This window comes from Corvus brachyrhynchos, unplaced genomic scaffold (genome assembly GCF_000691975.1).
Source record: "Corvus brachyrhynchos isolate BGI_N302 unplaced genomic scaffold, ASM69197v1 scaffold216, whole genome shotgun sequence".
In the NCBI taxonomy this organism is placed as follows: domain Eukaryota; kingdom Metazoa; phylum Chordata; class Aves; order Passeriformes; family Corvidae; genus Corvus; species Corvus brachyrhynchos.
In genome coordinates, this window is record NW_008238443.1 from 135,986 (window position 1) to 143,026 (window position 7,041).

At 40.0% G+C, this 7,041-nt stretch overlaps 1 long non-coding RNA gene across 4 annotated transcripts in view; it reads right to left on the reverse strand.

Moving 5' to 3' along the window:
- Positions 1-6: 6 nt before the first annotated feature.
- Positions 7-7,041, reverse strand: part of LOC108447262 — a 45,454-nt gene continuing 38,419 nt past the window's right edge. For 2 of the 4 annotated variants that reach the window (XR_001862728.1, XR_001862731.1), the window contains 2 exons: positions 1,449-1,549; positions 7-360 (listed from right to left, as the gene is read on the reverse strand). This is a non-coding gene — a long non-coding RNA (uncharacterized LOC108447262). Of the gene's footprint in view, positions 361-1,448; positions 2,899-7,041 lie in introns of all 4 variants that reach the window. The other 2 variants (XR_001862730.1, XR_001862729.1) reach the window with 2 other exon arrangements.

Genomic DNA, 7,041 nt, shown 5'->3' on the forward strand with positions numbered 1-7,041 from the left:
CACAGCCCCCCTTCAACTGGCTGCCCCAAGTAGGCAGGGTGGGAAAACAGGAACGATGGCCCCGGGAGTTGCACTGGGAGCTTCCAATGGCAACCACCCAGCACCGGGAGAAGCCTCACCTTCTCTCCTTTTCACTCCATTTTAATTCCCAATAACCAGCGTGAGGGTAGGGGAAGAGTGGGTGTAAGATTTTACCGGGGGAGGGATGTATGTCTAAGATGGTGAGAGGTTGAGGTCAGTGTTTTTTGATTTGGCAGTGTGCTGAAGCATACCGAAAAGCTTTTGCAGATGACTGGAACTAATGGCAAGTCCACTCTTCAAAACAGCAGTAATTTAAAAGTTTCAGGCTAAACCACAGACCTGCAACGTGAAACAATGGTGTTTTACTGTTTTTGCTGGGGAGGTGTGTTTTTGAGACAAGCCCCAGGGACAGGTAAAGTTCTGTGCATTAGTGGTTTACAAAAGTCTTGAAATGGGAGTTACATAGCTACAATACATAGTTACAATGTCTAGATATTGAAGGAGAGTTGTGCTTGAGTAAGTAATTGCTAGAATTAGCTAATTCTACACTAAGTTTGCTTCTTAAGCAAGAGTACTCATCAAAAGAAGTTCTTTCCTACTTACTTTTGTGACCAAGCTGATAGTTTTATGATCTCTAGTACACTAATTAGCCCTTATATCATGTAATATGACATAGAATTTAAGGATATGTTTGAGGCACAGTAAGGGTTCTGCTGGGATCAGGGCAGTCGTTTCACCAGCATTAAATCAACTGTCAAACTGCCAAGTCAGAGCCTGTCCAAAGTTTTGTTTGGGCAACAATTTTATCCTGGGAAATGGCCTTAAGTATTTTGTGCCTGGAAGTCTTAAATCAAATACATGTCGCTCTGCCCTGAAAACTCCTGTTTTAACTTCTTGAAGTAATCAGATTACCTAGGATAGACCCAAACGGTCTGTGTGCAAGCCCTGAGAAAATACCAAGTTAACTTCGGTCCTGGTGCTGTATCTCTAAACCTCAGAAACGTATTGGCACATTACTTCTGTAAGCCCCTGTGAAGCAGAGGATATAACTATATTCCTCTTAAGCAAGGCAGTAATCAGGCCATAGCGATGGCACTCTTGAACTCATATTTAGCTCTGCTCAACTGGAATCAAGAATAATGTTGAATTAGGGATTTGGATTTAATGTACAATGCTTCTGTGGCTGGTTTTCAGTAGTGGGACACATTTCCCAAAGAAAGATGAAGACTTTTTGTGTTTCCAGTCAATGGTCTCATGGAAACTAATGGAAATATTGCCACACCTCTGACAGATTTCAGACAATTCATCATTATCGTAATAAATAATAAATGTCAAAGGTGTGTCTTTCGTGAAGTGCTGCTACCTATTACAAGAGTAACTTCCCATGTTCTGTTTGAAAACAAACCAAACATTTGCATTAAACTTACATAAAAGTAGAAGTACCAGTTCAGTTCACCTGTAGGCACACTTGGTTTATGCTGGGTGGGTGTGTTGGTGTGATGACCCACCCTTAAGGGGAAGGAAGCACCTAAGAAAGGAGAAAAAACTAGACAGCATCAACTGCAGAACCAACATACAATGAACTCACCATAACCCCATTTTCCCACCCCTTTGTGGCTGCTGAAGCTGATGAAGGTAGAGAAATTGGGAACAAAACTAAGCATGGGAAGAAGGCAAGAAGTGGTGGGAGGGCCTTGTAAGTTTTAGTTCTAATTCTCGTTATCCTACTCTGACTTGATTGGTAATAAATAAGCAAATTCCCCAAGTTGAGCCTGTTTTGCCCATGAGATAATTGGTGAGTGATCTGTCCTTCCCCTTAATCTTGACCCACAAGCATCTTATGGTATTTTCTCTCCCTTCCAAGTGAGGAAGGAACTTGATAGAGTAGCTCTGGTGGGCACCTCTGATCCAGCCGTGGTCAGCCCACCACAGGTTTTCACCAGTGAGCAGCATTTTGTCATTCCACACAGTGTGTTACTGCACACGGCTGTAAGCACACCCACCACAATTGAAATGTTACTTTTGCACCAGTCCATAACCTTTCTCTTCCCATGTGTCGTGATCATTTCTGCCAGACACTGAAATGTAAGTGGTTTCTTAGTGCCCTAAGGCAGCAAAAGCATTTAAGGAAACTGAAAAGACTGGAAATACTCCTAAACTCAGAAACTTTCATTTAAGCTTCGTTATTCATTGAGCTGTCCTGTAGAACCAGCAAAAGCCCACAAAAATATGACAAACTAGCTCCTTGACATTACAGATTGTGACAGGGAACATCTTCCTTAATCCCTGTGATCCTGACACAAATTCATGGGGGTACACCACGGTTCTTGTAGCACCAGTGCCAGGATCTGCTGTTCTGCAGAAAATCAGGTAATTAAAAAATCCCTGTTGGAGACAGACTGTGAGCAAAATACCTCAACGCATTTTCCCTTGCGGGCTTTTTGATATACTCTAATGTAAGGTTGTCAATAAAAACTTACTGATGTCTTTGTAAGGGGATTCAAGAGAATAAATTCTACCCTACAAATCAATTCTATATACTCTTGCAGTCTCTATGAAAGCCAATAGGGAAATGCTTAACACAAGAATTGATTTGTCACTAGATAGTCTTTTGAAAGGACGTATTGATATACAGACCAAGACATCTCTGAAAATTCCCTGCATTGAGAGAGAGGTGATAAAGGTAAAATGAAGAGACAAAGCACAATGTGAAATGGAAGTTCAAAATAAGAATCTGATGAAATCCCCTGAAGTACAAATGTTAACAGGAAGTACAGATGTTAGTAAAGACTGAAGGAAAAAAGAGTCTAAATACTGCAAAATTAATGCTGTACTCACAAACTCAGATTAGGAGAAATTCAACATTTTCACATGGAACTGAGAAATAACAGAAGATATTAACGAAAATATGTGATCTTTAAAGTTTTTCATTTAAAAAGCAGTAACAACTCTTTCTAGCATAAAAATACCATTAAGTCGGCAAAAACAAAATCACTACACCTTTAATTCTAATATCCCAAATACTAAACAAGAAAGTCAAATCTCATTTAAACTGACCAGATTTGAATTTTTTTTTCTTTTATCAGACACAGGGTCCCAGCAGGAAAGGAAAGATTCAGTTTCCAGTCCTTCCCCTTCCAAAATAAGACAACTCAGCAGAACGTACAGATGGGGGACTGGTGTGGTGCTTGTTTGTGTGCAGGAGGAGACATGGGGGGGGGGTATTGCCAGCAATGTCTACATAGCATAAGCCTGAGGCTGAGAAGAAGCCCCTTCCAAATAAAATCTTGTTGAAACCACTTGTAAAAGGAGTTGTTGTATGTGGGAGAAAAAAAAAAGAAAAAGAGAAAGCCATTTTTCATAAGAAGTGTTTCTAAAGACTCCCAGTCAATTTCAACCTCAAGTCAGGTTTAATAACAGGCTGGTGAATTGCAGTGCCCTGCAGGACTTCAGGCTGCAGTACTGCAGCAGTAAGAAAGAAAAGCAGGACTGATGAAGATCTGCTTCAAAGAGAACCCCCCAAACTCTCCGTCTCAGCATTTTTTATAAGTGTTTCATCTCCACAGCAGAACTCAGCTATCAGGGGATCCCTTTCATTATTTCTACAATATATTTGTCATTCAGCTCACTGGATGCTTCCACAGTGGACGCTTGTCCTGCTGTGTATGGTCCTTGAAACAAAAGCCTGTGATATTACGGGGACTGAAAGCTGAGTTTTAATTTCACTTCTGTGGGCTGTTCATTTAAGAGTTGGACTCAGTGATCCTTGTGGGTCCCTTCTAACTCAGAATATTCGGTGATTCTTTAAAGTATTGGCAGATTTGTGAGAAGATGCCCTATTGTTAAGAGATAAATAGCAAGTAACTGAAAAGGGACCAATGTAACTATCTTTGGAACTGGTCCTCCTTTGACCAGGTTAGGGAGCTCCAGAGGTGCCATTCAGCCTGAAGGGTTTTTTGATTCTATGAAAAATTCCAAACAAGCAAAAGTTATGGTGGCCTTTTAGCATGGAACTGCAGGTTCTGTAGTGTGCAGTAACAGCTTTCAAAACCAAGTTTTCCTTAGTAAAATGCCAAAGCACTTGTTCAACTGCTGGCAAAACCAAAACAGAAACATTTGCTGAAAATGTATTCTTAAATTGCATAAATGAGAGGCCTGAGACTTCTCTGCCTAAAGCTGTCCTGTTGGTGGTGTTAAACCTGAGTCTTCATGATGACTCACTGAAGCCCAAGGCTAAATCCTACCCACAAATCCAAAACCAGAGCACAGAAATATCTTCTCAGGCTTGAACATGATGTGCAGTAGACTACATTAAGTCAAGGTCACTCAGTTCAAGGCAGCATAGATTCAAACTGTTTCTGAAAATCATTTTTCCACATTTCTTCTTTTCCCTGCACCAACATTTGCATAGCTGATCTGCTAGAACAGGGTTAATAATTTACTTTTTAATATTTTTTAAAGTAATTTTTTTTTTTCTAATGCCTGATGATTTCTCTGACCTAGCTCAGTATGGGGTCATGAAAGGTGTATGGAAGAAAAATGGAAGCTGTAGGAATGACTTCCGAAGTCAAACAGGGAACAGAGCTCCTATCTACTGTGTAGTCCCAGCACCAGGCAGGTGTCCTGTCTGTGTACTCTCCCTCCACTGTTTTGTGCCTCTCTGGAGAAAGATGAGCAGGACAACTAACTCCTCTACCTCACTCCTGTTTAAAATTCCCACTTGGAGTTTTAATTTTTGTGTTGGCACTTCATTGAAAATGAGCAATATACTTTTTTATAAGTGAGAATTAATATGTACTAATGAGTTCTGGGTTTAAGTTACCCCTTTTGCCTTTCTTGTCCATGCAAGGCTGACTAGGTAACTTGCTGAGCCTGTAAACTCTGTGTCTGGCCTGCTCAGGTAGCAATTAAATAAAGAGGAGGAGATGGAAGAGTAATAAATTAACTGTGTCTAGAAATCATCCTTCTCCACTCCCTTTTTTGATGATTCCTTCACTGTGCTTCTGTGGTAGTTACAGACCAGATCAGTGACCTCAGGATTGCTGTAACTTCTTACAGGTCCCTACAAAAGCCACTGCAGAAGGGGTGGCCTCACTTCACCTCAAACAATCATCTTTGAGAAATAAATACAACTCCCAAACAAAGGTCTTTTTCCTCCAGAAGCCACCCCCATTTCCTGCCCTGTATGCCAGCCTGAAATAGTGGTTATGCCTCTTCATTTCTGCTTTGAAAAGCCTGTGCTACATCAAGCTCCACACCCACAAATGCTGGTAGTGAGTGGACAGTTTGCGCACAAACAGTTTACAGGTGCCTTGGCAGTGGTGTGCGTTGTGTGGACCACGGGAGGTGGTAATGCAGAAAGAGTACACACACGCCCTGACTGTCCTGCAGTTACTGACAGGGCTATGCAAAGCACTTCAAAAGTAAAAAAACCTTACACATTTCAAGGGTTATAACTTGAGTGGATCACAGCAGGTATATGTCACCTCTCAAAGACATCACTACTACACTATTTCAATTCATTTGTGAGCTGCCTTTACAACCCTTCCACACATCATGGACCACATCTGGACATCACGTTGCCTCCCTCCCCCTTTTCTACTGCAACTGCATTGCAGATTCCACAAACTGATCTCCACAAAGATCAGTTGTGGTATAACTAATTACATCTTGAAATTAGTTGTGCTCATTTTCAGATATTGCTAATTTAATATTCTTGTTGTAGGCGTAGAAACCGCACTGAGAAATAGAAAGCCTATTAGCTAAGTTCACCTAAGGTGTGGCTAAAAGACTTAATGATACTCATCAAAGGCTCAGAGAAAATCTTCCATCTAAAGGCTCAGAACAAGAAATGAAACACAGTCTCTCGTTTTTTGCAGCTGAAGGAAATGAGTGGCTAATTGCAAGTTTCTGTTGGCATTTCGAAATGAAAATACCAGGAATGACCAGGAGAAAGGATAGTGAGAGTTTTGTTTGTACAGGCCTGGTGAGTGTCCATGGAAGTCATAGGGAATCTGTCCTTCGCACCAGAGCCTGTCTCTCTGCCCAGCAATCACTCTGAGCCACACGATTGAATCACATCACTTGTCTTCCTTGGTTACTGCACTGCTGGAGTGGATTGAGATACTCCTTTGCTTTCTTCCATCAAACAAACAAAAAAAAACCCACTCAAACAAGAAAAAAACCAAAACATTCACTGCCTTGAGGCTTAGGGAGCAGATGCTTAAAAACTGCCAGTACTTTCTTTGGTGAAAGAGAATTATTTGATGAAGTCTAGTATTATGTTTGTACTACATTCAGGGGATTATTTAATAGCAGTATAAACCTGCAACATAGCATTTGAATACATTTGAAATGTATACGTCCCTTTTAAAATGAAAACATGACTTTTGAGAACAATACATAGGTTTATAATCAACAGCTCTAACACTTATTCTGTGTACAAAATCAGGACAGCTTCTGGCTAAATTTTTCTCTCATTAGTATGCTGGCTGCTTGAATGTGAAATAACTCAGTCTTTATGCTAAAATTCAGTGTTTTTCACTGTGTTAAAGGATTACATAGTTGTATTTCTCAGGTGTTCAAAAACCTAAAAATACAAACCCCTGAACCTCAAAGTCTGGTGAATTGCAAACATTTGAATTTAAAACATTTTTATATCTATGATGCAAATAAATCAGATCTAGGAGAAACAATGATAATAACTGAGGGTGAAACTATTCTCTTTCATCCAGAAGTGTACATTACTTGTTAACAGTATCAGGAAGGGAAAATACTGTTGAGTTTTGGGGAGAGGTTTGTTTGGGTTTTTTCCTAAAAGGATGAAAAATTTTTCTTTTCTTTTTTTTTTTTTTTTTTCACTTCATACTAGCCCTGAAACAATGCACTGAAGATTCCTTTGAAGTGTTCCTCTTTAGGTATCATTAGATGGTACCATGTCACATATTCCTTTCACTGAATAAAACAGAGATTTAAAGAGATTCTATTATTGTAATAGAATTTTGTTCTGTTATGTTAGTT